Here is a 13548-nt window from a genome sequence, read left to right as displayed (position 1 = left end):
TTTCTCTCTTCTGGCAAATGTAATCAATTTCTCAATATTTTTGTCCTCTTTTGTAAAAATCATGGAAATGCTATCATGTTTTTTTTTTTTTTTTTTTACTATTAAAGCAAGTGGGAACTAGTGTTGTCAAAAGTACCGACCGCGATACCAAGTTGGTACTGAAATTTTAAAAATGTGATGCTTTGAGCGCTGTTGAGCGGGTTCGTAAACACCGCTGATTGGCCTTTGTGTTCGCACGCTCATCAGATATGTCTGTGATTGGCTACAATGATCAAGGCACGTGAGCGTTTGAAAGCACACGGAAGAGTTTGAATTTGAAAGCATTTTGAAAGTGGGAGCATTTAAAAGCAGTGTTTACAAATCTGCTCAACAGCGCTCAAAGCATCACATTTTTAAAATTTCAGTACAGACTTGGTATCACGGTCTGTACTTTTGACAACACTAGTGGGAACCCAAAAATAATATTTGATGTAGTTTCCATTCATCGCTATTGAAGTTTACATAACTATGAAAACTTCCACTTCTGAGAACCCAGGAAATGTGAAAAGGGTCCATGGACTAGACTCATGTTGACATGCACTGCTGTTAATTATTGAAAAAATGTATGCGCTTTGAATTATTCCTCATAAAAAATGTCACTAGATTTGATTTCTATTAACTCCATCTGTCTGCAGTCCTTTGCTCTCTTCAGTAAAACTGTGGAGACACCGCACCACTGATGAATGAGCTATCAAAAGCAGCAGATGGAAAGCTGTTCTTTTCAACAAAGAAATTATATATTTAAGTGAACTTGGCTGGCTTTTTGACCATATTCTCAACTAAAGCCCCTCAAATATCAAAAGTTAGAGTATGTATACATGCATAGGTAGCGTGAGTTACGGGACCCAGATCCCAGAGAGATTTACAGGCAGCTCAGTAATGTTGGGAAGAGCATAACAGCCCAGCAGCCTCATCAGGCCATGGATTATGTTCTTCTGGAAATGCTCGACAGATCACCACAGCTGCTCAGACTTATCATGCCAAGAGTTGTCATCCTGGCTAGGGTCCATTGGCCAGGAGAGAAGAACCAGCAGCTGGTCTTTGTTATACACATTTCCATTTCCCCAGTTCTTCAAGAGAGGAACCAAACCTCCTTGTTGAAAATGGGCTAATGCATGTTGCAGCAAATGAGATGTGGGTGTTTTGCGTTGCGTGATTGTGAGATCCCATGATTGACGAACTTTGTTGGCTGTTCTGAACACATTTTTGAGGATTTTTAGGTTAAAAAGTCAAAAACTTTGTTGTGTAAAGCTCAGTGGTTGTTGATCCAAGAGTAAGGAATGCTTCCACAATCCACCCCACAGGACAGGTGCTTGCAATAGACCAGTGGTCCTTGGTCCTGGGCTCTGTCCGAAGTACTAGTAAGATGAACAGATTTATCTTGAACTCTGTCATTATAAACATTAATTAAACAATTTAATAATCATCAGTATAATGATATACCTACTTTGGGCCAGCGGTTTGGTAAATGGATTGATGGATGATTCAGCTGCGGGTGACATCTTCTGGTCAGACGCGACTCTCACAGTGCATTATGGGTATTCTCTAGCAGTCGAGTGTACATCAGTTGTACACTTGTTGTACACTCGATAATATCCGCTATGTTTTCATTAGAAAAGACTCCAAGACTTCAAATGTGCAGTGTTGGGGGGCTCCAGGATCAGGATTGGGAAATCACTGCAATAAACCATTAACTGAGGTCACATGAAAAGCAAAATAAATAATTTATCTCTTTTGTTTTGTAGCACATATGCACAAGTAATATGTGTAATTTCTGCAGTGCCCAGGTGAAAAAAGTACACTTCTCTAATGTACTTAAAGTGCTCTATTTTCATGCACTAATTTTGTACTTAATATACTAAAAATTCTTCTTAAGATCATCTTATTAACATCTAAGTGTACTCAACTGTGCTATTTTGAGACAGCATGAAATATGAACTAAAATATGCTTTTAATATACTATCTCTGTATTTAAAAAATGTATTTAGATACTACTTGTAGTACACTATGGGATCAAATGTACTATAAGTGGTATCTAAATACATTTTTAAATACAGCACAGTATAGCACAGTTGAGTACACTCAGATGTTCTTAAGATGATCTTAAGTAGTACTAAAGAAGATTTTTTAGTATATTAAGTACAAAATTAGTGCACGAAAATAGAGCACTTTAAAGTCCCTGTAAAGTAATTTTAAAGTATGTGTTCTCTGTTCTGAGTTTGTCACACCGCAGAAAAATGTGTTATTAACCACCCAGCCAAATTTGAATGATTAAAAAAAATCTGCAAGTAAATGAAATAAGTTATCAAAATCTCGAAAAAATAGGCAGCGCTCTCTGCTCTCAAACGCTGGGGGCGTGTCCGCTGGCGGAGCTGAAACCACGCCCACTCGCGAGAGCTGCAGCCTCAACTTACTTGAGTCTAATGAGTCAAACATACTGATGCATATAAAAAGAATCATTTAGAGGGTTGCAAATTTTAGTAGAGTTACTGTGGACTACCTACTAATTATAACATAAGCAAACTCGGCAACTTACACTCATTGGTGGTGGTGGCCAATACTGCCGACTGTTGTCGAGTCGACAAATGACGGTGCCGCGAGACGGGAAGATGAAGGCCGGGACGGGAGAGACTCTGTCCGGCCCCATATATCATCCGTTATCGGTGGGACGGTAAGAAGGCCGAGGCGGGAGGGGGGCCGAGGTCTGTTCAGTCACATAAACCAAAAACAGCGGATTATCTGTGAATCCCAGCTGTCTGATAAAAGTTTGTAAAATTATCCGGTGTAGAACGATCACGGTTTGGTCCGTGGCAACCAGGTGGCAAGACTGTGTGCTCGTGTGTACTCGCTCATTCACGTCTGTCAGATGCCGTGCACTCAACGGTGCGGCTGCTCCTCTCAGCCACTCAATGAACAGAGTAGACGCTGAGAGAGGTGTGACAGCAGCGGGAAAGCAAGACCTCGCGCTCACAGGACAGTGCTGGTGACATTTGAAAAGTTACTGAGGTTTGTCCAAAAAGTCGCTAGATTTGTCGCTAGGCGCTTTTTTGAAAAATTGTCGCTAAAGGGGTCTGAAAAGTCGCTAAATCTAGCGACAAAGTCGCTAAGTTGGCAACACTGCAAAGGGCTTTATAACTGTAATGACTCGAGATTGAGCGAGTAAACCGCTGTAGAGTTAGAGGCGGCGCCACGCTCGGTGCGTCATCGACAGTTATATAGTGTTAGGGGAGGGGCTATGCTCGGGGTTCCAAGTGCATCATCAGACCCCTGTTTTAGCTCCGCCCAAAAAATCCTGAGCAGAGACTTTGTGAAAAACTGTTTAACGCTCTAACTTCACAATTAAGCATTACACAATTCACAGTCTTTGTAATGTGTTTCAGCAATACATTTGTAACATTTATAAAGTGTTTAGAAAGAATTCTCAGAATTCACTTTACAGGGACTTTAAGTATATTAAAGAAATGTAATTTTTTTTCACCTGGGTGTATTATAATACATGATGATGATAAACCTCAAACTTACTGATGCAGATCAATACATGTAAGTCAAAGAAAAGACAGTAATTTGCAATTTATTGAAAACAAAGTAAATCTGTTAGAAGGGGTAAAAGATGGAGAGAAATGAAGCCCACTAAAACACAGAAGCATTCATTCTCATGTCTTCTGCAAACAAATATTAACAGAGCATTCAAGCAATTTGGCCTCCCCTCAGGACGTTCTTCCATCTTCTTTATCATACGGAATTGCTCACAACATCGCCATTAATCCCCCTTCCCTTTGTTTGGATAGCTATAAATACCACTTGCTGTTTCCATCAACCCCTTGGAGAACTTTCCCCTTCCACACTTCTACAGGTTGTAAATGAACTTGCCACACACTTGAGAGAAGACAGAATTGATGATGCATCACTTCTATGGAAATTAATGAGCATCTAGTAGAAGTGTAATGGATGGTCCTCACTGAGAAGGTAGTGAATTATCAGTGCTTATTGCCCACAGCTAAGAGTCTGTCTTTTCCAATAGCGTTGTCCAGCAATCTCTGGTCTAATTCGCTGATTAAACTGTTGGTTCTCCACTGCTGGTAAACTAAAATGAAAGGTGTCTCATGCAAAGAGGCAGTGGAGGTCTTTTCAGTACTCTCTTGGTGAGGTTTTCAAATCAGAACCTGATGCAGGTCCTCACACTTTCATTAGACCTAATTATAATTTCAAATTGACAAAGTCAATAAATAGAAATATTAGAAGCTGCTGAATGCTTTATTGAATCCATTTGGGTAATTTAGCACAGAGATGAAATAATTGACTGCCGTTATTACAGGAAGCTGTATTAGTATTCCAGTTGATAGGACTAAAACAACCAGTAGATATGAAAATGACTCAAATAATCTCAAAATAGTCTGTTGTTTTTATTGCAGTAATAAAGGTCGTGGCTCTGAAGAAAATTACTCACCTGGTCGCAATTTAAAGTTATTAGCAGTGTGTGACTAAATATTGTTTATCGAGGGAGAGCCATGAAACATTAACTTAACTTGCAGCCAAACAAACAGGAAATAATTGCTCTCTGCCAAGGGTCTTCTCACTTTTATTCAAAACAGGGCCATTATTTGTATGTTCTCATCTAGCCCTTGATGACCTGGTTTCATGGGTCTTCAGGAACCTTTAATAGATGCATTGTAATAACGTGAAATGGCATCAAGATTTACAAGTAGCCATATCTAAAGTGGCATACACTGATAAAAATGATTCTGCGGTGAAGTAAATATTATCAAAGTTAATGTCAAAGTTATAAAAATTAAGCAAAACCTACTCAAATTTCTCTTAGTGGTGTTCCCATCATGCAATGGGGCATGAATAATTAATAAGGTTGGATTTTTCATTGTTTATCAGCTGTATTTACACAGTTTTATCATTGCTTTTGTTGTTAGGTTTAGTTATTTGCTGTTTTGTGACATCTAGAGTTCATTTTCCTCCATTGATTGTTACCATTATTATGTGTTATGCACCAAGTATTGAGGTCTCTGTGGTCGGGTGGGCATCATATTACTTACAAATATTGTACAGATATGTTGTGTACGTAATATCTACTGTATTATTTACTTTGATGTTTGAAATTTTACAAAGAAAGAGTGAGTAAATGTAGTTGAAACACGGCATATCAAAGTAAACTTCTAATGAGTAAGCAGAAATTACTCAACAAACTATAACGTATAATATATGAATTTACTTATTCTCTTTGTTCATTTTATATAACTTAGTTGAGTAGATTTTATTTGACACTCTAGTGCTGTTTACATTTCAGTCAAAATTGACAGATTTTATTATTATTAATCAGGACAAAAGCACGCACATCACCGGCAAAAATATACTCAAAGTGAAATGATTGTGCGATATTTTAGTTTAAAAATGTTATATATATTAAATATATATATAATTGTATTTTTAGGGAATGTTATGGTATTAAATTATATTTATGCAATAGTTATCCATTTATTGACTTTTTGAGCATGGACCAGAACATTTAATTTCAAACTTAAACTATCATAAAACTTGAAAAAAGTTATGTTATGTTATGTTATGTTATGTTATGTTATGTTATGTTATGTTATGTTATGTTATGTTATGTTATGTTATGTTATGTTATGTTATGTTATGTTATGTTATGTTATGTTATGTTATGTTATGTTATGTTATGTTATGTTATGAAAAATGCACACAAATACCATTTTCAGTTTTTATATGAAATATATATTTTCCAAAACACATTTACTCTAAAACTGTGAGAAAATCAAAGCCATAAATCTAAACAAGCGGTGTTACAAATTTGAGGTCAAATTTGAGGTTATTTGAGAATATCTAAAAAAATTAGTTTTCAGTAACAATTTGTTTATGTGCACCAAACATTTCTTATAGATGGAATTCGTCTCCCATTATTTTGCAATGTGGTTGTGTTCACACAGCAAGTGCCAAAACCTTTACCAAGAAAAAAAAAATAAATAAATAAAAAAAAATAAAAACATTTTTTGGTCAAAAATTACCCAACAGCACCAGAGTGTCACCAGTATGTTCAGTTTAGTTTTGTTCTTTGACAAATAATCATAATCATAATACTGAGATATTAGTTTAGCTGTAACTTCCCAAATTCTACTAATAATAACATTAATTATTAAAAAATATATATTATTTTCATTCATTTTTAGTATCAATAATTTATTTAAAGTTATGTAAATGATGTGTTCTATGGAAGTTGTACAGGTTTTGGTCAACATAAATTTTGAACAGAACTTTTCCTTTAAGTGTGAAAATTTGTTTGGGCAACTTCTAACATATAATCTCCAAATCTAAAACTTATTTGTTATGATCAAAGCTAACATATCTGTTCCATCCAGCCACTTCTCTAAACAACAAGCACTGTATTAATTCAAGGTATATTGATTCTGGCTCAAAGTCCTTCAAAGAACAGAGGCTCCATATAACTGATTGGTTCTAGAATACAATACAATGCCAGTACCAGCACTAATAACAGCATACATAAAAGAGCCAGGCCAAGAAGACTCTTGATTATGCACAGTGAACATACAGTATAAATGCAGTTAGCTTCCTCAGGGAAATAATATATATCTGTGATCAGCGGAGCCATATCTCAGTGGTTTGTTAGGATTTCAGGCATGGGATACCATGCTGGTTCAGCACTCATGGGTATTATGCTTAGTCCTGGTTAATGAGCAGAGAAGCCTGGAGGAATCTGAGATCTGTGTTTGGTGGCAGCCAGAGGCTACTTGGCTCAATCCCTGCTGCCCACGCCATCCGCCTACACCACGAATCACATACTGAAATCTATGTATCCTCGGCGCTAACCTCTTTCTGTCCCTTATTAGTTGCAGAGACCAGTAATTAATATCTGCTAACCCATTCATATCAGTGTTAATATCTGTTAACCCATATTAATAAACCTGTGTAATGATCAGTGATATGAAATATTAAGAGGTAATCACAGCAGTGCTTATATACATCCATAACGCAACTCTTACCAGCAATATTGCAATGGCTCAAGAGACAAGCATGTAAATAAAAGAGCAAAATCCAAGGAATGTTCCAAAAGGCCCTGATATATTTCAAATGAAACAGAAGGATGAACTGGTGTGATGTAATTTCTAACAAAATAAAGCCAAAATGATGAACATTTGGAGTTCTTGGAGGATTGTGAGTTTATATCTTGTGCTTCTGACTTTATAACACGCAATTGCAACTTTATATCTTGCAATTCTGACTTTATATCATAGAATTTTGACTTTATATCTTGCAATTCTGACTTTATATTTTGCAATTCTGACATTATAACTCACAATTGTGAGTTTATATCTTGCAATTCTGACTTTATATCATAGAATTCTGACTTTATAACTTGCAATTCTGACATTATAACTTGCAATTCTGACTTTATATCATGCAATTCTGACATTATAACTCGAAATTGTGAGTTTATATCACATAACTCTAACTTTATAACTTGCAAGTGTGAGTTGTTGAAATTGAAGTTATTTTGAACAAATCATTTGAATTGATGATCCATTGACTCTTTTTGCTTAATGAATGAATCAGCTTTTTTGAATGAATTGGCTAAATGAATAATTCAATGATTCATACATAAAGTCAATGGCTGTGTCCAAAATCGCATACTGAATCAGCTTTTTTTAATAAATCAGTTAAATGAATGATTCAAATAATAACTTGCTGGGTGCTTCTCAATAAGAATGAGATGATTCATGAACTCATAAAGGTTTCTGCCCCACAGTCATGGCACAAAAATACTTCTAAAATTAATTATGGAAAAATACTTTATATTAAAAAATCTTTATATTAAGTGATTTTCTATTAAATGCAATATAGTGAATTATAACTGTTTTTGATGGCCCTGTGGTTTACATTATGGACAGTCTGTGATTAATTTACAACAAAACATAAATCATTTTTGTCTTCCATTACAAAATTAATTTGTGTTTTGTGAAGTGGAAATGATTGTGGGTGACTGGAGGATGTGAAGGATATACCTGTGCATGCTTCAAAATAAGCAGAATGAAGGACGCAAAACAAAGGATCAAAGATCCTTCAAATTGAGACGGCCTTCCACGGCGTTTGATGATATGGCAGTCGAGATATGCAGCCTTAAAGGGTTAGTTCACCCAAAAAAGAAAATTCTGTCATTTATTACTTACCCTCATGTCGTTCCACACCCGTAAGACCTTCGTTAATCTTCAGAACACAAATTAAGATATTTTAGTTGAAATCCGATAGCTCCGTGAGGCCTCCATAGGGAGCAACGGACACTTCCTCTCTCAAGATCCATAAAGGTACTAAAAACATATTTAAATTGGTTCATGTGAGTTCAGTGGTTCAACATTAATATTATAAAGCGACGAGAATATTTTTGGAGCGCCAAAAAAACTAAATAGTGATGGCCGATTTCAAAACACTGCTTCACGAAGCATCGGAGCATAAATGAATCAGTGTGTCGAATCATGATTCAGATCGCGTGTCAAACTGCCAACGGCTGAAATCACGTGACTTTGGCGCTCCGAACAGCAGATTCGACACACTGATTCATCTGTGCTCCGATGCTTCCTGAAGTAGTGTTTTGAAATCGGGCATCACTAAATAAGTCCTTATTTATTTTTTTCGGTGCTCCAAAAATATTCTCGTCGCTTTATAATATTAATATTGAAACACTGTACTCACATGAACCGATTTAAATATGTTTTTAGTACCTTTATGGATCTTGAGAGAGGAAGTGTCCATTGCTCCCTATGGAGGCCTCACGGAGCTATCGGATTTCAACTAAAATATCTTAATTTGTGTTCTGAAGATTAAAGAAGGTCTTACGGGTGTGGAACGTCATGAGGGTAAGTAATAAATGACAGAATTTTCATTTTTGGGTGAACTAACCCTTTAAGAGGATGCAACCTTCGAGTTGAGAATCAGTTGTTTTGTTTTGTAATTTATTTTGGGGCAGTTCTAGCACATACAAAACTCACCATCACTATGCTAGTGTGTTTCGGGTACTTGCTAGGGCATTGTTAGTTTGCTGACCTATACACCAAAGTACAGCTACTTTCACACCATATATTTACTACCAGATGTGATTCTCATACAACAAAAGCAGTTCTAAAACAGCCTGTATGAGTGAATAATGTCAAGCCCCTATTCTCCTAAGCAGTATGATTTCAGTTATTCTTCATGTTCATAGAATAAACAGTGCTGAATGAATTACACTGCAAAGTTTAATTCTAAGAATTAAGGGTTTATTCAAATCCATTGCATATTCAAGGGACCTTTTGTCATTTATTTGTCAAATCATTAGAACAAAAACATTAGACAAATATCTGTAAAAAATGTGTTAAGCTGGATTATTGAGACTATAGTAATTTCTGTAAATGAAGAAAAAATATTTCTGAAACCCTTTGTCACTGAGAATCAAATACACAAAGATTTTAAAAGATTACAAAAATGTTTAGTTATATCACCACATTTCCATCTGATAAACAGTCCAACCACCAATCACACATTTGCTCTCAAAATAGTATGTTTTCAGGCGGTTGACTAAGCTAGCTGTGATTGAATTTCTCAGTGCTCTTTCCCTCTATTCTGGCGTATAATGAGTTGTATAATGAGATATTATGCAAAGCCCCTTCTTCAGCCACCAACAGGGCGCTTCAAGCTGTTCTTAGTTGAAATCAAAAATAACACACATTTACCATTGCATTGTTTTATGTAACTTCCTTCTAAAATGATTATTTAATTTCAAAAATACTTCCAGATACAAACTTGATCAAACTTCTTAGGCCCAGTAAAATAATCTCAGAGTTGGTCTTTACAAAATTTCCCTTTTTTTCCTTCTTTTTTGTATGGATGGGCCCCCTCTCCAATGAGTATATGCCATAGAAGACTATTGGACCCCATTTGGCACAGCCCTGATTACACATGCAGTATTTAATTTTGAGGCCTAAAGCTGTTTCCCAGTGCTGAAAAGAATGTTGTGGGAAATGTAACAGAAGCTTTTTTCTGTAAGGTGAGAGCGCTCACAGTCCACTTGCTTCCTTCAGTGCCCTCGTTCCCCTGTTTTTCTGTCTAAGCTTGATAATTAACATTCCTTTAGCATGTTTAACATTGTTTGATTGCTGAAACAACCCTTTAGTGTGCTGTAATAATCGAAAATATGTCAATTACAGTATTAAGCAATGTTTTTTTTGTTGTTGTTTTTTTACTCACATGGCAAGAGACCAACTTGTGTCATGAATGCTATTCTTTGTTATTATATGAATCTTTCTTTTTCTTCTTCTTCTTTTTTTCAGGGAGAAGAGGCCCAATTTTGACTTCAGGCATCTCATTAGCCTACCTATGCAGGAGGTAGACAGTGTGCTCAAATGCTCTGTATGTCCTCAGGTAAAGGTTTCTCAAGGTTTCCCTCAACTGTCTGATTGTTGTGGCTCCATGCTCTGTGTTCAAATGCGACTCTGAGCTGCAGTGTAGAAAGCACCTAAATTAATTTGCCAGCTGTGGCTGAGAGACAAGGCTGGAATGATGAAAAGCATGCATTTCCTCCCGCTGTTGGAGGACAGCAGAGAGAGAGGGGGGATCGTGAAAAGAAAGCAAAATGAAGGATCCATATGCGCCTCACAGGGTGCGAAAAAAGGGAAGAATGCAGCCTATGATGGGCACATACTGACAGGATTAAGAAAAGCTGTGATATTTAATGTGACACTACAAATGTATTGTTTGTATAGTGTTAATGTGGAGCACAAGTATGTTGTCAGTTTCAGAGACAAAGATTATATAGATAGATAGATAGATTATTAGAATAGACATAGAATTAATGTTAATCTGAGAAGATAATCTAAATAACTGATCTTCTCTGGAACATAACTTTTTTTTTCTTTTTTCTTTTTTTTTTTTTTTTGAGGCGATATGGGTTTTCAGTTAAGGTATGCTGGTCTAGCAGTTTGGGCTGTTGTTTAACAGGACCCGTGAGATAAGTGCTACCTCTCATTCTGTTCAAAAGATCTAAAATAGTGCTAATTCAGATGTATGGCTTGAAAAAAATTGTTCCGGGCTCAATAAAAGTTGAGCGTTATGATGACAAAACAAATATGTCTTGTCCTTCAGTTTGAAAAACAAACACATGCACATGCACTTAAAATTTCTCTATGCGTAAATGCTCCTTGCTGGGATAAAACTTATGAAACATACTTTTTTAGAAGTATAGAAATAAATGTTAGAAACTAGTGTGATAAAATTGCTTAATTATTGCACTGGGAAACTTGATTGTAGTCAATCACTTTCAGATCATTTCTAATATTCTTCGTCGTCAATGGTAATGCGGTATATCAGTCCGTTCATCATGGGTAAATGAAACTGGAGCTACTGTACTTTGACATCTCTTGTATCACACTTGAGCTCTGTCTGAAAGTGCCCACTATACCAACACAATGTCATGACAATTGTAACTATCTTACAAATACATTTTGTCAAATTGGCATAACACAGCAAACTCAGAGACAAGGGAGAGATCCAAATGCTTAAGTTTTATTGAAGTAATATCAAAATACAAATAACTCAGCATCTGGAAAACAAAACACAAAGAGACTGAACTGAGATCAACAACATAGCCTACAGCCTACAACCCACGAATCCTGCAAATTCACCCCAGCGGCGAACAATTGGGCAATTACCCGTGCATGGTTTTTACCTGATCTCTGATTATTTTTATATATTTGTAAACATTTTAATGAGATATTTGTATAATTAAAAAGAATAATAGCAGTTAAAGGTAGGGTAGGCAATTTCAGAGAGGCTAGCAATAGCAAGTTAGCTTTGAAAGCATGAAATCCCACCCTCCCTTCAGAGCATCTCCAAAGCCACACCTCCTCCAAATCACATGAATGCACACAGCAGATTCTGCAAAGCGTCACGAGTGATGGCAATAAACTACCTCATGTCTTATGCTGCATTCACACAGAACGCGTCTGGGGCGCCAAATTCGCGTCAGACGCGTCTAGTTGGACGCTTGAACATTTTGAAGTCAGACGCGCGTCAAATTCGCTCTATTTGCGCGTCTAAACATAGTGTGTTCAGACGCGAATTCGCGTCATGGGAGGGGCTTCCATCTCTTTCTGCACAGATCCTCTGAATAAACACATCATCTTGTCAGCTGGTAACTAGTAGCGGCAATTTAACTGTTATGCCGGCCGGCTTTTGCTAGCGAGCAGGTGGGCTATGATCAACGGCTAAAATCATGCAAAGCGTTTTACAACTAACCAGATTGTCCAATTTCTTTGCTTATCCTCTTCCAGGCAAGGTCCTTTTTATTCCTGTCTCGATAAAAATATGATGACACACACAGACTATTATCTTTGTTCTGGTCTCCACCACTGATCACGTCATAAACACGTTACCAAAGCAGAGTCCCTGACTGGTTAACGCGCCGCAAATTTTCGCCAAAGTTCAGATTTTTCAACTCGGGCGTCTAGGGCGTCAGACACTCAATTCGCGCGTCAGACGCATCAGGCGTGTGAACGCTCAATTCGCGCGACGCCATTCGCTTGTCAACGGCCGAGTCGTGCCGCAGGATGACTAGACGCGCGTTTACATTGACTTAACATGTAAATCAGACGCCCCAGACGCGTTCGGTGTGAACGCAGCATTAAAGCACATAACATTACAATAGTAATGAACGTAAACAACTTACAGAGCTCTAGTTGTTCCACCTGACTGCTGCAGATTCATTTGGGCATTTATAGCTTTAACATATAAGCACATAATCAAAGTCTGAGGAAGTCTGAGTTTTTGTTGCATTTACACTGTTTTGACTAGCAGGCGTCACCAGCGTGTGGTGTTTCGAAAGCTTCAAAACAGTGAATCATTTTTCGAAGCAATTGGTTCATTAAAAAGCTCCCATCCATCACAATCTCATTTGTATGTTTACCTATGATCTCTTTACTCCCCAGTATATCTGCACAGTTAATGGTTAAAAGATCACGATCTCGATTCAAACACCCACACGACCTCAATCCTAAATGACAACGTCAATTTAACCATTGACAAGATCACAACGGAACATTCTATTCTGCTTTGGCGCTGCCGCTGACCCAGAGAGACCAGTTATCATGTAAAGGTATGAAACGGTTATTTCCATGTTACAAATATTCAAATTATCACAGAAATACTGGGATGAAAGTTTAAAGTTTGGATATAAACACTGATGTCTTCGGAAGATACCAAAATAGTGCAAATCACCTTTTGAAAGTAACTTGGTGTTTTACATAACTATTGTATCATTACATCATTATGCCACTAGGTAGCGACAAGTGACTGTTAAATAATGTATTTTTCATTGAATTACTCATTCAAGAGATGGATTTTCATGCTATCTTTCAAAAAATCATGTTCATGTATGATTGACATCAAATTCATAAGAAAAAAAAAAATGCCACCTCGTAAAATAGTTGTTTTCCCATAAGA

This window comes from Megalobrama amblycephala, linkage group LG17, assembly GCF_018812025.1.
Source record: "Megalobrama amblycephala isolate DHTTF-2021 linkage group LG17, ASM1881202v1, whole genome shotgun sequence".
NCBI classification, from domain to species: Eukaryota; Metazoa; Chordata; class Actinopteri; order Cypriniformes; family Xenocyprididae; genus Megalobrama; species Megalobrama amblycephala.
The sequence above is the reverse complement of the archived record's forward strand: the minus strand, read 5'-3'. Positions refer to the sequence as shown.